Source organism: Xenopus tropicalis, chromosome 9, assembly GCF_000004195.4.
Source record: "Xenopus tropicalis strain Nigerian chromosome 9, UCB_Xtro_10.0, whole genome shotgun sequence".
In the NCBI taxonomy this organism is placed as follows: Eukaryota; Metazoa; Chordata; class Amphibia; order Anura; family Pipidae; genus Xenopus; species Xenopus tropicalis.
The window spans coordinates 32,024,876-32,043,003 of NC_030685.2; positions in this window are offsets into that span (position 1 = coordinate 32,024,876).

Here is an 18,128-nt window from a genome sequence, read left to right on the forward strand (position 1 = left end):
ATGCACCTATGCACCAACATTCTGCGCAAGGATGGCATTTTAGCGTGTGATCATTACATCAGGAGGTGCAAAGTTTCTGCAGAACTGATCAAGGAGCTTATAGTGTTAATCTTAACCCATAACAATTTATCATTGAAAACATTTAATTGCAACAGATAAGGAAATGGGTTCTTAATAGGTACCTCAATATTCAAAATCATTTTTGGCTAAGGTGGAGGAGAACTATATTTGAAATATATTTTTTTTGTAGTGTAAAACCTATAATGTATGTGAGTCATGTAGCTGCTACCCTGGTACTGTAATATGCATTGCTGGTGAGGAGGTGCTACCAAAATTCCTACAGTATAACATAAACTAACATAAACATGGCTCTCTGCTATTCATGGACACAGATCAACTTTCCGGACTCCCTACAAACCTCCATATACTAAAAATTGACCAACTGACCCTCTTACTTATGCAGAGACAGCCTTTTCCTTCTATAGAAATACAGAAGAAACAACATCCAAATCTGGACTGGTACCCTGTGTTCCGGTCACAGCTCATCAGCACTCTCTGACTGTGCGTACAAGTCCAATCAATATTTTGACGAGCTGTTGACGCAATGCTCACGTTTGCCAGCAAACACCTTTATTTTGAAGGTGATATTAAGATCAAGGTGCAACACCAGTGGGCGCATTACAAATACACAGAGGCCTTAACAACCCCCCACTAAATAGTGACTGTCTATGGCATCTTACAGCAGCCCCTCTGGCATTTTCCAGAACCCACAGATTGGTAGACCAGGCATGTGCTCAGGGTACTAGCTCCCCCCCATAAAAATGCCCTTGGCATGTTCCTTTTTTTGCCTACCACTGATTTTGGCTAGCCCTGCCTAGACCATAAATAATAAGGAAAGCAGCCAAGCAAGCTTCACGTGCAGGCCCGGATTTGTGGCGAGGCACAAATTTAGGGACGGCATGTCGCTCACTTTTGGTGCAATCGGGACCTCTCCCCACTGCTCCGTATTTGAGTTTGAATGGAAGCGCCAAAATATAGTGTAGTAACTTCTCAATACTGATTAGTAAATACACCTCAGTCCAAATTTCAAATAATGCTATTCAACATTATAGTTGTGCAAACACCTATTGGTGTCAATATAGAGTTGTAGTTCCCCAACACCAATTAGTAGAGTATAAAGGTGGCCATGTAGCAATTTTGATCTTTCATGTGACCATTGGTTTCATGAAAGATCATTCCCACCCTCCACTGGCATTCAGGGCCATCTGCCAATTCAGCCCTGAACATAGATTTTGCTATTTACAAAGTGTTCAAGTGCTATAAAACATCATGTGCTATTCAACCTTATGGTTCTGCATACACCTATTGGTGCCAATTGATAAAATTGTAGTTTCACAACACCAATAAGTAGAGTATAACTTTCCAACAGTTTACAAGGTGTTCAAGTGCTACATAAAATCATGCGTTAAAATCTTTACCACTGATTCTTATAGTCTAAAGTGCCACTATATTATAAATACAAATAAAATTAAAGTGCCTCATACGTCCATTTCCCAAAAGTTCAGAGCTCCAATTCTACTCACAAACGGTAATTAGTTGCATTGGGTGTATCAAATAAATCTTCCCAGGGAATTACGTTCCCTGGTGAAATTTGCTCTGTAAGTTTGATTGCACTGAGGTGTGTTTGCTAATCAGTATTGAGAAATTACTACACTATATTTTTTTTCTCTTCTCTCTTGTTTCTTTCTTTGCCTATTTTCTCTTTACTTTCTTTGCTCTTTTGCTTCCCTTCCCTGCACATTTGCGCTGGTTCTTTTATTATATAAAATTCTGGGAGTTTGCAGGGAATTTTTTGAACTGGCTTGGGAAGTATACAGTAGGTGTGTATTATTTTATTATTGATGTGTGGAGTTATTTCAGTTTTAGAAAATGAAACATCACTAATATATTTTGCCTGCTGAAGAGAAATTCATTTTAAGCTGGACTCACCAACTAAGTCTGACCCACATAAAAGTGGCGCAAGGTAAATGTGAAAGATGGGTCCTCCCATCCTTCCATCCCAAGTATCAGTCAGGTAACTCTGAGGGTACAATGCAGGGCACAGCAAGTGACATGATGGATAGAAAATACGCCTTATTTATAAGTAAGGTTTATATTTTTCTAAAAGTATTCCCGAAAACATTTTGTAATTGGTTATTTTCCATGTATTTCCCTTGTTTTTACTCATATGATACAGAAAAGCTGTAGTTATTGTGATACAAAAACTATGAGCAAAGGGCACCTGTGGGAAATCACACTTCCCTGAGGAAGGAAATACCTCTTCCTTCCATCCCCTGGGGTATCGCAGAGTCCAGAGTACTTGGATTACGTAAATCTACCACAATGCATGAGAAAGCGAATTAGGTGTTTTTAGATGCTTTGTTACCCGAAGGGCCCCGTGTGCCACTGCCCTAAACACCACCAAAGATGAAAGCAAAAACAGGAATAACCCAGGGACCTCTGCTTCAAAGAAAACAACTAAACATATACAGGCTAGAAATGTCTTAAACAAACAGTTCTCATTATTTGGCATTACCAGTACAGGTATAGTATCTATTATCCATAATGCTTGGACCTGGGGTTTTCTGGATAAGGGGTTATTCTGTAAGTTGGATCTCGATTGATTAAGGCTTCTAAAACCATTCAAACATTGACTGAACCCAGTAGCATTTTGCCACCAATATGGATTCATGCATTTTGTTCTTATGATGTACAAATGTGTTATTAATACAGAGAAAAGGAAATCATTCAAAAAAATGTATACTATGGACTCTATGGGCAGGGCCTTCTGCCTATCCCTAGTCTGGGATTGCTTACCCCCGGCGCTACTTGTAACCGTGCTCCCCCCTCCTTCTGCGCCATCTCTGCACATGTGCATGCCCACGCCACGGTGACTGGCTGGGTTGTCTAGGGTTCCCGGCTAGCTTGGCTTGCCTCTGTCTATGGTGGATGATCTTCCTTTAATTTCTGGATATTACGTTTCCAGGTTAGAAATCCCATACCAATGCTTTAACAAAAGCACTGGCTTGTACTTGGAAGTGTACATCAAGTGTCTTTCATGTCCTTTCTATTGTCCCTCTACTCCTCTATGTAATTTAGCCAGCAACTTCTCTATTATTCAACTATGATTACCTACAGTATAGATTGCCAGTACAGGTATTATATGGAAAACCATTATCCAGAAAACTCTGAAATATGGCATTGACGTTTCCCATAGATTTCTGTTTAAACAGTTCATTTTTACAGACTTCCCTTTTCCCTGTAATAATAAAACAGTACCTTGTACTTGATGGTAACCAAGCTGCATGAATCCATATTGGGGCAAAACAGTCCTTTTGGGTTTACTTAACATTTAAATGATTTCAAGATATAGTTAAGACATAGTGCAACGATTTAACGAAAAACCTTGTATCTGGATAGCCTTGGGTCCCAAGGGTTCTGGGTAATCCAATGCTTTATGCTCATTGGCTTCTGGGGTCGGGGTTCGTTTCTAGCTCAAATCCCCTTTACTTCCTAACAAAATAAAGATCTTTGCCAAAAAAAAAAGTTTTTTTCACAGTGTAAAATATAAACAAATAGAATTCAAGGTTATCTGTAAATATAAGTACTGTTCAAATCATTATCTGTCTGGGCCCAAAAGCAGGGTTTGGTTCTGGAGACATTGTCGCGTGCGTAATGTCGCGACAATCAGCGCATGCGATAGATAGCGTGCATGCGAAAAATACCGCGCACGCTATTTATCGCGACAAAATTATCGCATGAAATACCGCGCATAAAATAGCGTGAGTATGCTTATAGTGAATCGTGCGAAAAGCCGTGAAAATTAAGATGCGATAAAATTTTTAACGCATGCTAAAAATAGCACACGTTAAATCGCACTTTAGTGAATCGGCCCCTTTATGTCTTAATTACAATTAACAAGGTACTGTTTTATAATTACAGAGAAAAAGTAAATACTATTTAAAAATTATAAATATCTAAATGAGAGATGGCCTTCCCGTATGTCGAAGCCTTCTTAAAATTCTGAAAAACGATTCCTATGAGTGTTTATGCCTTTAATCCTCAATTTACCTGAAAACAACATTTGCTAATGGCTACATAATTGGTTACGTTCCCGTTGCCATAAATACCCACATATCACTTGCCAAGTATGCTTTCTTTCTTTGCCTATTTGTATCAATGGAAAGGGATCTTATTAAACAGCGGCACGCAGGGTATTCCCTTGGCAGCCTGAGTGATGTCCCAGATCTTTCTGCAAGAATATTTACTCTGCTTTCAACATTTAGACATTTTCAATGACAGAGCTTTAAGCTACAGAGTCAATTGTGTTACAAGTGCATCAAATAAATGTAATTGAATTTCGACTTTGTCAGCGGAGAAGTACCAAAGGCTTTTTATTTTAGTCTATCAACTTTCACATTTATTTCCTATTTGCTTGTGTATGTAATATTATGGCCATTTAGTCTGTGTTTAGGGAGAAGAATCCCATCTTAATCTCTGCTACCACTAGGCCTTATTTAGAGATCCCACAGGTTAAAGTGTTGGAGCCCTAAGGGATGCAAGGATTTCTCTTGAGTCTGTGGGATTTGTCTGAATATTGTGCTGTAAGATGCCACAGACAGTCACTATTAGGCAGGTGGGGTCTGTTTGGGCCTCTTTGTACTTGGCATGCCAGGGCCTATTTTGAATCTCCGTGCAGGCATGCTTACCACCTGTTATAGGCAATTGGTAAATACGCTGCCCCTTGCATCTTGTGCTGGTTGGTTCTCCCTAGCTTCTGTGTCTGAACGATTTGCATGCTTTGGGCACCTAGTGGATGCCCACATACTACCCCTAGCCTGTCCCTCATTAATACAGCACTGTTGAATGCAGCCACCAATGTCTTTGGGGCAATAATCAATGCCTATAGGTCCTTATAATGCAATTAAAAACATCTGTTGGCATCAGTTTGCACTTTTCATCATGCCCTATTCTTTGTAAATGAGGTCTGCAGCTTATTTCCCTGTGTATGGGGCCCCCCAACGAGACACTCCAATTGATATCTGGTCCAAAATCACTCAGGTGTTGATCAGGCAGGTTTGATTTTCCTGTCTGATCAGGGGCCGCATTGTCTCATTGATGTGGTACTCAGTCCGATGGCTCCTATACCCATTGTTTTAATTCAGTCAACAATTATATTAGCTCAATATCGCCCAGTTATGCCATTGCACACAGAGCAAGGACCAAATGTTGGTTTAGATGTTAGTTGAAATAAATTTATATACAGTATATATTTATATGTGATATATTATATTCTGTGTATTTGCATGTACACACCGCGATGGAAATCACTTTATACTCATTTCATGCTCACTTTAGGTGGGTAAACACTGTTCTTTTTCCATTCAAACATAACATCTTCCAGCAAAGGAATACCCACAAAAAGGTTTGTTACACATATTCAGAATTCTTGTACCTTTTTGCTACATGCTTTACCCCTTTCTATGCCACAGGCCTTTAAGCTTGCCCAGGCTAGCACTGGATCTGCTTAATCTAGAGTGTCAGCGTGATAGTGCGTTTATTCTGGCACAGGGGGCTGGGAGTAGATATACACATATAAGTTACACCCTTTCCTGCTCTAAACTGATTTGACATAACTACTAAATATTCAAGGAGACCATGGATGGCTGGGCAGCCCAGCAGTAAAAATAAATATGCCGTGGCGCTAGAAAATGCTGCAGAAAATGAATTCTTCATGGACTGTGCCTGGTAGAAAGACATGAACACTAGAACCAGCCTGATGCCGTATTATTAGATAACAGGCTGTAACATTAACAGATACAAACATCTCCATGCTTTATATTGAAATAAATGCAGATCCTTCATATTATTTTTTCTTATTTTACAGTTGAACTGCTTCTGTATTAACCCCCTGATATCACACACACTAATATCACCCCTCTGAGACTTGTGATGCCAGCAGAGCCCTAAATCTAATGCCAAGGTGTTGGACATATAAGTGAATCAGGGCTGTTACACCTGTTCCCTTACTATTCTCAATCTGTGAGATGTCAAACACAGGATAACGTCACATCTGTCCCAAAATGAAAGTATGAAGAACAGGAAATTCCAATATAATTATCTTGTGTATTTGGGGTAGGTATGTATGTATGTATGTATATTTTCATTTATAAAGCGCTATTTACGTATGTAGCCCTGTACTGTAGAACAATACATTAATACAATAATAAATAATAATATATAAATACAAATTATAACAATAAATACAGGATTCAGTTGCAATTAGTTAAAGGACAATGAAAGGTTAATATAAATTAAAAATAAGTCTAAAGGCATTCTTTTTAAGTACTTACTGCATATCTAAATTCCCAGATCCCTGCTTGCTTCTCTGAGATATGGTGCTGGCAGCCTACAGCAGTGTGAAGCCTACAGTGACATCACTGAAATCTCTCTCCCCTTCCTGTAGGTGCCAGCGGCAGCCTTCCTATTCTCTGAGCATGTGTGTAACTTGATCCTGTCTCCTGTTCTGAGCTACACATGCCCACCAGCCAATCAGAAGCGGATCTGGCAGAGGGGGGGGGAGGGAATGAAACACATGTGCAGTATGAAGCAAGGAGGGAAAGGAAGGGAGAATACCTTTTTTAGAGATGGCTGCCTGTTCTAGAAAATGTGAAGTAAGTGTGACTGAGTAAATATTTGATTAGGTGAGCCAAAAGTGTGGCGTTTTTACTAAACAATAGGAGGACTATTGGGCAGTAGGCTTTTTACATTTTGACTTGCATTCTCCTTTAAGAATCAAAGACACAAGAGGATGGAGGTCCCTGCCCCGTAGAGCTTACAATCTATATGGGCGGGTAACTTACAGACACAAATAGGAGAATATTAGTGCTGCAGGCTACAGTGGGTGAGTGCTCCAAAAGGTAGTCTTTAAGTTTAGTTTTAAAAAGACTGAGGGAGGATTCTCTCCGGAGGAAATCAGGGGGGGCATTCCAGATGTAAGGGGCAGCAAGGCAGAAAGGTTTAAGGTGGGAAATGGCATTGGTAGTAACCAACCAAGCGGTTGCACTGTGAGGAGCGGAGGAGTCGGCCAGGAACATATGGAGACACAAGACAGGGACGGGCCTAATCACTATTGCACCCTAGGCAAGGCAATTGATTCTCTGCGTCCCACAGGAGACAGGTAGAGGCAGGGCATGACAGCTTTCCAGAAATGACAAAGCTCAAGAAAGCTGTCTAGTCCTGCCTCCGTCTTTCTGTGGTAGGGCGCAGAAGGTTTCTTCAGAGCCTCTGGAGATACAGTAAGGAAGAGCCAGAACTAGGGGTAACTAGGCAGAAGAGGTTTGTGCCCTGCGCCCCTCTAAGTGTTGTGCCCTAGGCACGTGCCTCTTCTGCCCACCCCTAGTTCCGGCCCAGACACAAGAAATGCAGTGAGGCACAGAGAAATGGAGGGCTTTGAAGGTTAAGAGAAGGAGTTTGTAATATACTCTTTGTTTAATGGTAGCCATGACTTGTTGTGGAAGGGCCTGAACTCTCCTAGATGAGAGGAGTAGAATTCTGGCAGAAGTATTTAATACAGACTGTAGTAGGAGAGATGGGAGATGGGGAGGCCAGTTAGTAGCAGGTTACAGTAGTCTAGGCTGGATAGAATGAGAGCATGCATGAGCAGCCTAGCAGTTAAAGTTGTATTTTGGTCTTCAGATAAAGGGGAAATGCCCTATCATCTATATCTATCTATTTATCTATCTGTCTGTCTGTCTATCTATCTATCTATCTATCTATCTATCATCTATCTGTCTATCTATTACCTGTCATCTTTGTCTTGTCTGTCTGTCTCTCTCTCTGTCTGATACTGAAAGCTTATTGGTCAGGTGGAACTAGGGGCAAAGTTGGGGGCAAAGTTTTGTAAACCAAAAGTAGTTATTGTAGTTATTGACCATTTCCTGAATGAGAGGATGATCCCTCAAACAAGATAGGCCCCAATACATGCAGAGTCATATTACATATGTTATATAATACAAAATACATGTTATATTTTACAAGTTTGGGTTTATGGCTCTGAAATACAAGGCTGTATCTGAGCTTTTCACATTCGCCCTGTTATATAAAAACTCTTTTTGGTACTTTGAAAGAAAAATATTGCAGGCAACAAAATTTCCAATTTGTATTTATTGAGTAAAAAGAGAGACTTGTTCAAGGATCTGAGTACTTTTCAAGGCACTGTAGAAAGGAAGAATACCAATATGAAGTTAAAGTGACGCTTAAATCAACTTGCAGTTACAGTAATCACTTAGTGGTGCTTTGCTGCCATCTAGTGGATATTTGCTGCACTTCCTTTATAATCTCTGTGCAAAGACAGCAAAAGGTACTTTTCTGTTTTAATTTCCCTGCTCAGTGAATATATCATATGTTGCCCCCACATACCAGCACTTACATAGACCAAAGATGACCAATACTTATACTGGCACAGCTAAAGTCTCTAGTACAGGGTTACAGGGTTATGGGAGATAGCTCTTAGTACTAGTTGATCCAGGGACTGGTCCGATTGCCATCTTGGAGTCAGGAAGGAATTTTTTCCCCTCTGTGGCAAATTAGAGAGGCTTCAGATGGGGTTTTTTGCCTTCCTCTGGATCAACTAGTAGTTAGGCAGGTTATATATAGGCATTATGGTTGAACTTGATGGACGTATGTCTTTTTTCAACCCAACTTACTATGTTACTATGTTACTATGTTACTATGTAGTATTTATGTTGGCAAGGAACTGATCCATTGCCTAGACAGTGACTTATCATAACCAAAAAAAAAAAAGGGGGGCAGCCAGACAGGATGACTCTACCACCACCATGCTTCTCTGTCTGTGTGATGTTTCTTGAGGTGTGGGCAGAGGTAAATTTGCCCCAACATATTTTTGGAGAAAAGCTTTTTATCACCTTCATCCATGCCTTCTTGATGGGCTACCATCTCTTAGTTTGAATGCCCCGTTTTTTTAATGTAAATGACTTACTCTAACTGTTCCACTAGATGGACTTTTACATTCATTAATAACTGACTATACTGAAAATGTATGGACCATTAGGGTCACTGACATCTTTATAAAAAATATCCCTGAGCCAGCCACCAGACACACGCAACTGTGGAGCTGAGGGTTGTACCCTTCATCCTCATTTGATTAATGTGTAGACTGAACTGTGTATGTGCAAATTGCCAAAAAAGTGTGTGTGTGTGGGGGGGATTAGCAGTTGGAGATTCATAGCCTAAGGCAACATTGGACTAAAATAGGCCCAGACCCAGGCTTAAGGCAGCACAAATGAAGGGCGCCCAGCTGCAGCAGAAATTTGCTCACACCGGAGCACTGCGCTCTAGGCACGTTCTGGTGTAAGAACAAAGATACACTTGTGTGCGATCCTAGGGTGGGTGGGGATGGGCACTGGAGGATGCCGGATTTGGGGTGGCCAGAGACAAAATCTGGCCCTGAAAATAGGTCTCTGCCAGTGAATCATTACCATTACTGGTCATCTCTGGTTTGGATCTATTTTCCATAGTGCTGTAGCAATCCTGCTTTATGTTTCAAGGATTATTTTAATACACACTACAAAATGTCCGTTACAACGTGCTGGTAGATTCTATAAAAGAACAATTTGGAGACACTTTCTGTCCTGTACACATCATATGGATTGTAACATGTCTGAATCATAGAGATAGGGGGCAATTCACAAAAATGTTGTTAAAAGAAAATGTGTAAAAATGGCGTATTTGCACTGACTTATTCACAGTCCAATTTTCCATAATTTTTCTTCCTCTACCGACAATGTTCAATAAAGTGAGTAAGGCTATTTCCTATCACCTTTTTGAGAATTAGTTGTACCCATGACATTTTCATAGAAAAAAATGGGAAAAAATGTTGATAGGTTAATAAAGCTGATAATTTTTTGGTGCATAAATGGCATTTTTACAGCGCAATAACAATAGTTTTTACTGTGTATACAATCTTTTTAAGATTTTGAGGCATTCCAACAAATCCATAAAGCTAGATACCTTCTGTGAATTTTTCATGTTTAGGACATTTTTACAATTTGGCAACCAACACTTTAAGAACTGTGCACTTACCGACACTTCTGTGAATTCCCCCATGATGTCTTTGTAATATACAAGTAGGAAGGCTGGTATTTTTTCAGAAATTGTGTCATCCCTATGCCCTGGGCAAGCCTTTTTGACTGCAACTGACTGTGTAACAGTGTGGGGTGTCTAAGGCTCTTAGGGATCAAAATAAAGAGAACTTGCTGTAGAAGTTATCTATGTATAAGTACTAGTGATGAAGTTCCCCTTGTTCATGTGTTTATTCTCCTATTCTCTTTTATTTACATGCCAGCATCTATTCTTCCATCTATTTTTCTCTTTCCCATTCAGAAATAAGGAATGACCATAAAACAGGCCAAATGGTCAGGAGCAGGAGGGGCCCACTTACACCTGGGCCCACTGGGGGTTTTCCTGGTATCCTGGTGGGCCAGTCTGACATTGTGTGTGGCTAATAAAGGAGGGGAGCTGCATTGCATGCCCAGAGTATAGCCCACTGTTCACTTCCATTTATTCTAAGATAGGTAATGTAAAACAAAAAAACAATCTTACATAATTGTGTTTGTTACAAGCTCAGGCCCTTTAACAATGCCAACAGCCAACATTCTGTCCATAAATATTTTTTTTAGCAGAGCATGTGTCTCTTTTACTTGACATAATAAAATCCACTGGCACTTCTCTAATTACTGAGCTTTATCCTGGTTCAGTGCTGAACATCACAAGAGTCTATGGACACAGGTATTCTTTATAATCCACTAGGCTATAATAGGCTTTATTGGTTTAAAATATAGTCCCACATGGATGAAACTCACTGCTGCTCACACTTTACAAAGGCCCTTGCTTCTGGATGGGTTAAGCATTTACATTTCTCTGCACTCAAAGAACCAGTTATGGTTATGTTTCTGGCACTGTTAAGCCAGCCTTTGAGGGGTTTAAGTGTCATTGTGTAGTTTATTTCTAAATTAATTTATACAAGGATGTTGCTATGGGAAATGGGTGGGAAGTGTGGGGTAAGACATTTAGTAATTTACTATTTGTTTAATATTTTACATTTAATATGTATTTAGCAAACACAGTAAACCCACTGTATGTGGTTAGACATAGGCCAGATAGCAGATAGCTCAATGCAAGGTAGGCCAGGTATCAGATAGCTCGATGCAAGGTAGGCCAGATAGCAGATAGCTCGATGCCAGGTAGGCCAAATAGCGCATAGCTCGATGCAAGGTAGGCCAGGTATCGGATAGCTTGATGCAAGGTAGGCCAGATATCGGATAGCTCGATGCCAGGTAGGCCAAATAGCGGATAACTCGATGCAAGGTAGGCCAGGTATCGGATAGCTCGATGCCAGGTAGGCCAAATAGCGGATAGCTCGATGCAAGGTAGGCCAGATATCGGATAGCTCAATGCAAGGTAGGCCAGGTATCAGATAGCTCGATGCAAGGTAGGCCAGATAGCGGATAGCTCGATGCAAGGTAGGCCAGATAGTGGATAGCTCAATGCAAGGTCGGCCAGAAGCAGATAGCTCGATGCAAGGTAGGCCAAATAGCGGATAGTTCGATGCAAGGTAGGCCAGATAGCGGATAGCTCGATGCAAGGTAGGCCAGATAGTGGATAGCTCAATGCAAGGTCGGCCAGAAGCAGATAGCTCGATGCAAGGTAGGCCAAATAGCGGATAGTTCGATGCAAGGTAGGCCAGATAGCGGATAGCTCAATGCAAGGTAGGCCAGATAGCAGATAGCTCGATGCAAGGTAGGCCAGATAGTGGATAGCTCAATGCAAGGTCGGCCAGAAGCAGATAGCTCGATGCAAGGTAGGCCAAATAGCGGATAGTTCGATGCAAGGTAGGCCAGATAGCGGATAGCTCAATGCAAGGTAGGCCAAATAGCAGATAGCTCGATGCAAGGTAGGCCAGATAGCGGATAGCTCAGTGCAAGGTAGGCCAGATATCGGATAGCTCGATGCCAGGTAGGCCAAATAGCGGATAGCTCAATGCAAGGTAGGCCAGGTATCAGATAGCTCGATGCAAGGTAGGCCAGATAGCGGATAGCTCAATGCAAGGTAGGCCAGGTATCAGATAGCTCGATGCATGGTAGGCCAGATAGCGGATAGCTCAATGCAAGGTCGGCCAGATAGCAGATAGCTCGATGCAAGGTAGGCCAGATAGCGGATAGCTCAGTGCAAGGTCGGCCAGAAGCAGATAGCTCGATGCAAGGTAGGCCAAATAGCGGATAGCTCGATGCAAGGTAGGCCAGATAGCGGATAGCTCAATGCAAGGTAGGCCAGGTATCAGATAGCTCGATGCAAGGTAGGCCAGATAGCGGATAGCTCAATGCAAGGTAGGCCAGATATCGGATAGCTCGATGCCAGGTAGGCCAAATAGCGGATAGCTCAATGCAAGGTAGGCCAGATATCGGATAGCTCGATGCCAGGTAGGCCAAATAGCGGCTAGCTCGATGCAAGGTAGGCCAGATAGCGGATAGCTCAATGCAAGGTAGGCCAGATAGCAGATAGCTCGATGCAAGGTAGGCCAGATATCGGATAGCTCGATGCAAGGTAGGCCAGATAGCGGATAGTTCGATGCAAGGTAGGCCAGGTATTGGATAGCTCGATGCAAGGTAGGCCAGATAGCAGATAGCTTGATGCAAGTTAGGCCAGATAGCAGGTAGCTCAATGCAAGGGAGGCCAAACAGTGGTTGCTTGATGCAAGGTAGGCCTATGATAGGCTTTCCTGGTGGGCCAGTCTATGGACATAGGTATTGTTTATAATCCACTAGGCTATAATAGGTTTATTGGTTTGAAATATTGTCTCACATGGATGAAACTCGCTGCTGCTCACACATTACAAAGGCCCTTGCTTCTGGATGGGTTAAGCATTTACATTTCTCTGCACTCAAAGAACCAGTTATGGTTATGTTTCTGGCACTGTTAAGCCAGCCTTTGAGGGGTTTAAGTGTCATTGTGTAGTTTATTTCTAAATTAATTTATACAAGGATGTTGCTATGGGAAATGGGTGGGAAGTGTAGTGGTAAGATATTTAGTAATTTACTATTTGTTTAATATTTTACATTTAATATGTATTTAGTAAACACAGTAAACCCACTGTATGTGGTTAGAGATAGGCCAGATAGCGGATAGCTCAATGCAAGGTAGGCCAGATAGCAGATAGTTCGATGCAAGGTAGGCCAGGTATTGGATAGCTCGATGCAAGGTAGGCCAGATAGCAGATAGCTCGATGCAAGGTAGGCCAGATAGCAGATAGCTTGATGCAAGGTAGGCCAGATAGCGGATATCTCAATGCAAGGTAGGCCAGATAGCGGGTAGCTCAATGCAAGAGAGGCCAAACAGTGGTTGCTCGATGCAAGGTAGGCCTATGATAGGCTCAATGTTACCCTGCCTCACAGTGGCGTCTACATATATATCCCTGCTCCATGCCAGCTCCGAGGTAGGAGAGCGGAGAGGGAGCAGGGATTTATACGTGAGTGGGTAGGGGGTAGGGGGCAGGGGGGGTGTTAGGGTGACGGGAGGGTGTCAGGGCAAGGGCCAGGTAAGTTTGCTAATCTGCTCACCTTTGAAAATTTAAAGATTTTTGCAGGGGGGCCCGGCTCAGAGCAGTTATGTCACTGCTGCCTCACTTTGCCTAGGGGCATCAGGTTAATTACTTGGGGCTTGGGGTAAGTGACAGGGGAGATCCCCAATGCTATTAGAATGTCCTTCTGCATTTACTGATGTCTCATCAAACAGGTGACTGGCTTCAGAATAGGAATCATGGGACATGTACAAATGCAGCTTTTTGGGTTGACATAGAAAAGAGAGGTGTCTGGCTAAACAGGGGGTGTTTGTACTGCTCCCAAATACATTCTAGTCATTTCTGCTGCACTTGCTCAGTCTCTCAACAGGTGGCTGCAGCTCTAATACAAATAGGAAATAAATAGGGCAGGTGGGTGCTATGTTGATTTGTGGCCCTGGCAAGAGGGGCCATGCCTTGAGAATAACCCAGGGCTCAAGGTATCTGCCAAGGCATCTCAAGTGGTATTGGATAAAGCATCACAATAAAAACCATATCTTTACTAAGAGTATTTTATAGGCAAAACTAATCTCTCTCCCTTATGTTGCGAATCACTTTTAAATATTTTTTGTGTTTTCCTTATAAGTCTAGTAAGCAGACTTGTGGTCTGGATTTTTATTGTGTTTTTGTTAGTCAGTCACAGCACTGAGGGATTTGCTCATAAAACCTCCTGCAATCCCCAGCTGTGCTTCTGGTGGTGCCTATGTCTCTAGGGAAATGTCAGTGTCCCTGATAATAGAACATAATCTCATGGCAAGACCCAGTGAGAATAGGGTTAGCCTTGATCTCCTTTTATATTACATTTCTATTTATACACAGAAAGGAATTCCCTAGGTGGCTAGGGTTTGTTATTATTTGTGCTGGACGCAGGCGCTGTTGCCCTTAATCTGCCAGGCTTGCAGCAATCTGTTGGTAGTGATGAAGATTCATTACTCCCCCTTGTGCCAGGTGCAGTATTACTCCCTGCAGTTGGCCCATGTGATTCTTCCCGTGCCTTGCTAGGATGGGCTGTTTCTTATGAAGCATATTAGCCCCCAAGTTTACAAGCAAGGAGTGTGCTAGATACATTCTCAGACAATGCCAATATGCTTAAAGTAATGGCATAAAGAAATAGTATTTTTTATATATTTTATATCTATTGGCGAAGCTCTTGCACATAATTACTACTTGTCAGCTACAGTTTCAGTTTCTATAAGTTATTTGACCCCTGTGTAATCCTGGTAGGTACCAATTTTATGCACCAACAGTGTATAAAAGTGGTTACTTTTCCTGCAAGCGTTTGTATAATTTGAAGGGAGGGCATTTTTCAACTTTTAGCCCCCCCACACATATATAGTTACAATAGGAACAATATTGCAGACATAGCAGCATAGGGAAGGCATAGTATGACACACAGGCAGTACTCTGCCTGCCCTATGCTGCCTGTGTGTGCCACACTCTGCCTGCCCTACTCTGCCTGTGTGTGTCAAACTCTGCCTGCCCTATCCTGCCTGTGTGTTCCATACACTGCCTGCCCTGTGCTGCCTGTGTGTGCCATACTCTGCCCTACCCTGTGTGTGACATACTCTGACTGCCCTATGCTGCCTGTATGTGCCATACTCTGCCTGCCCTGTGCTGCCTGTGTGTGACATACTCTGACTGCCCTATGCTGCCTGTATGTGCCATACTCTGACTGCCCTATGCTGCCTGTGTGTGCCATACTCTGCCTGCCCTATGCTGCCTGTGTGTGCCATACTCTGTCTGCCCTATGCTGGCTGTGTGTGCCATACTCTGACTGCCCTATGCTGCCTGTTTGTGCCATACTTTGACTGCCATATGCTGCCTGTGTGTGCCATACTCTGTCTGCCCTATGCTGCCTGTGTGTGCCATACTCTGCCTGCCCTATGCTGCCTGTGTGTGCCATACTCTGCCTGCCCTATGCTGCCTGTGTGTGCCATACTCTGACTACCCTATGCTGCCTGTGTGTGCCATACTCTGACTGCCCTATGCTGCCTGTGTGTGCCATACTCTGTCTGCCCTATGCTGCCTGTGTGTGCCATACTCTGCCTGCCCTATGTTGCCTGTGTGTGCCATACTCTGTCTGCCCTATGCTGGCTGTGTATGCCATACTCTGCCTGCCCTATGCTTCCTGTGTGTGCCATACTCTGTCTGCCATATGCTGCCTGTGTGTGCCATACTCTGCCTGCCCTATGCTGCCTGAGTGTGCCATACTCTGCCTGCCCTACCCTGCCTGTGTGTGCCATACTCTGCCTTCCCTATGCTGCCTGTGTGTGCCATACTCTGACTGCCCTATGCTGCCTGTGTGTGCCATACTCTGTCTGCCCTATGCTGCCTGTGTGTGCCATACTCTGACTGCCCTGTGCTGCCTGTGTGTGCCATACTCTGCCTGCCCTATGCTGCCTGTGTGTGCCATACTCTGTCTGCCCTATGCTGCCTGTGTGTGCCATACTCTGACTGCCCTGTGCTGCTGCTGGCTGTGTATGCCATACTCTGCCTGCCCTATGCTGCCTGAGTGTGCCATACTCTGCCTGCCCTATGCTGCCTGTGTGTGCCATACTCTGCCTGCCATATGCATGTGGGAGATGAACCAGGCAGGGGTTTGTTCTGGAGGTTTGTTAGCATTTGGATTTAGCATTTAGTCATGATATGGTCCCTTATATGCTGGGGGTCGCTGTACTATCTACAGGGGAGGAGGAGGCAGATGGAATTAAGGGTATGTCTTAATATGACATAATATAATTCTTTCACATATAAATAAATGGAGTGCAGTGAGCACCAACCATTTGGGTTTTTCCTGTGCTACCACCTTAATGTGGGTATGGTCTTAAAAGCTCTTGTGATAACAGGGGTGTGGTTTAAAGTGGGTGCGATTTAAAAAAGGGGAGTGGTCAACACTGGCTTCCATTATCAGCCCTCCACCATGTAGACCAGAAAAATTTCGGCCCTAAGTATCACAGTTGGACAGCACTGAGATATGGGAATATACATGCTCTATGCATGATGTATGCAGCTTTACTGGGCTTTTAATCTTTGGATCCCAAGTTCAGTAGCATTCTGTCTCCTGCAGTCATTGATATGGATTGCTGCCTCTTAACTAAACAGCACTGTAATCTGTTCCTTTTAAAAACTATGAATAAATACCATTTTTATATGCTGAAATCCTGCTATAAAACAGCTCTTCTTTATCTGCATCATTTGAAATCCTTGCAGGGGAAGAGGGACTAAAACATTGATGTTACAAATGATGTTACAACGAGATTTCCTTTAATTTATTTTGTTATACTCTTATAAAAAAGGCCCTCATTTAGGTTTTACAGCCTTGTCATTTAGTACTGGTTATGACCACATGGTGGCACTGTAAATTAAAATGAGTTCTTGTGTTGCATATAAAGGACACTTTTTACAGTTTCATATTTCCTACACTAGGTTTAGGGTAAATCAGAATTTGTGGCTATGCCTGTTAAATGCATGTTGTGTTTAAGCAATAAAGAGTATTTAGGGTAACAGAGGGCAGTGGCTTCATCGTTACAGGCAGCTTATAAGAGAAGTTATAGTTTGCTAGGTTTAGTCCTTGCTAGGTGAACATGATGTGATGTCACAGGAGTGGGACCAGATGATGTTGGGGGCAGATGCATGACTTATTCCAAGTATTTTGTGCCCACTATATTTATGAAACATTACAATATCTTGGCATTTTGGGCGATTTATACCCCAGTTTCTTCTGCCTTGATCCAGCCTTGGAATTGCCACTACATGTAATGGATCAGGCAACATGGAAGATGGTTTCTGGTGGGGGGGCCCTATGGTAAGTTTTGCAAATAAGCAAATCATTTCTTAACACTGCCCATCCACTGCCCATTTGACATCCCTGCCCATTACATTATGCCCCTGGAGCAAATAAGGTGCCACTGGAGCAAATAAGGGGTCTGCAATATGCACGAAGCATGATAAGATTTTAGATCATAAGGAAGCTCATACAAGTTCTACTAATAAATTAGAGCTTTTTAAAATAACATTTCAGCAACTCGGAACAATACATGAGCACTTAAGGATGTTCTAATAAGAAGGCAACCAGTACAAGAGGTAAGAGGGCTCTGCTCAGTGGAGCTTACAATCTAATCTACTAAACACACATGCACGTCAGGTCCAGTTAGCAGATATTCTCACATGCAAATGTTATCATCAACCTCACACAATACAAACATGCTCCCCAAGTTGAGTGAGGAAAATGGAGATATAGAAATCACATGCACAGGTTTCTGTTCTGCTTCTTTCTGTAGAGATCAGATGGCCTTGAAGTTGGCATAACCGAGCCTCATTCAGCTTGCCTAAATACATAGACTGCTGATAAGAGGATTATGTAAAGAACAAGCCTTTTGAGGAGAGAATGGAAATGTGGGTTGAGTGAATCTGTACTGGAGGAGGCCCACTATTGTGATCCACTTACTGTAGT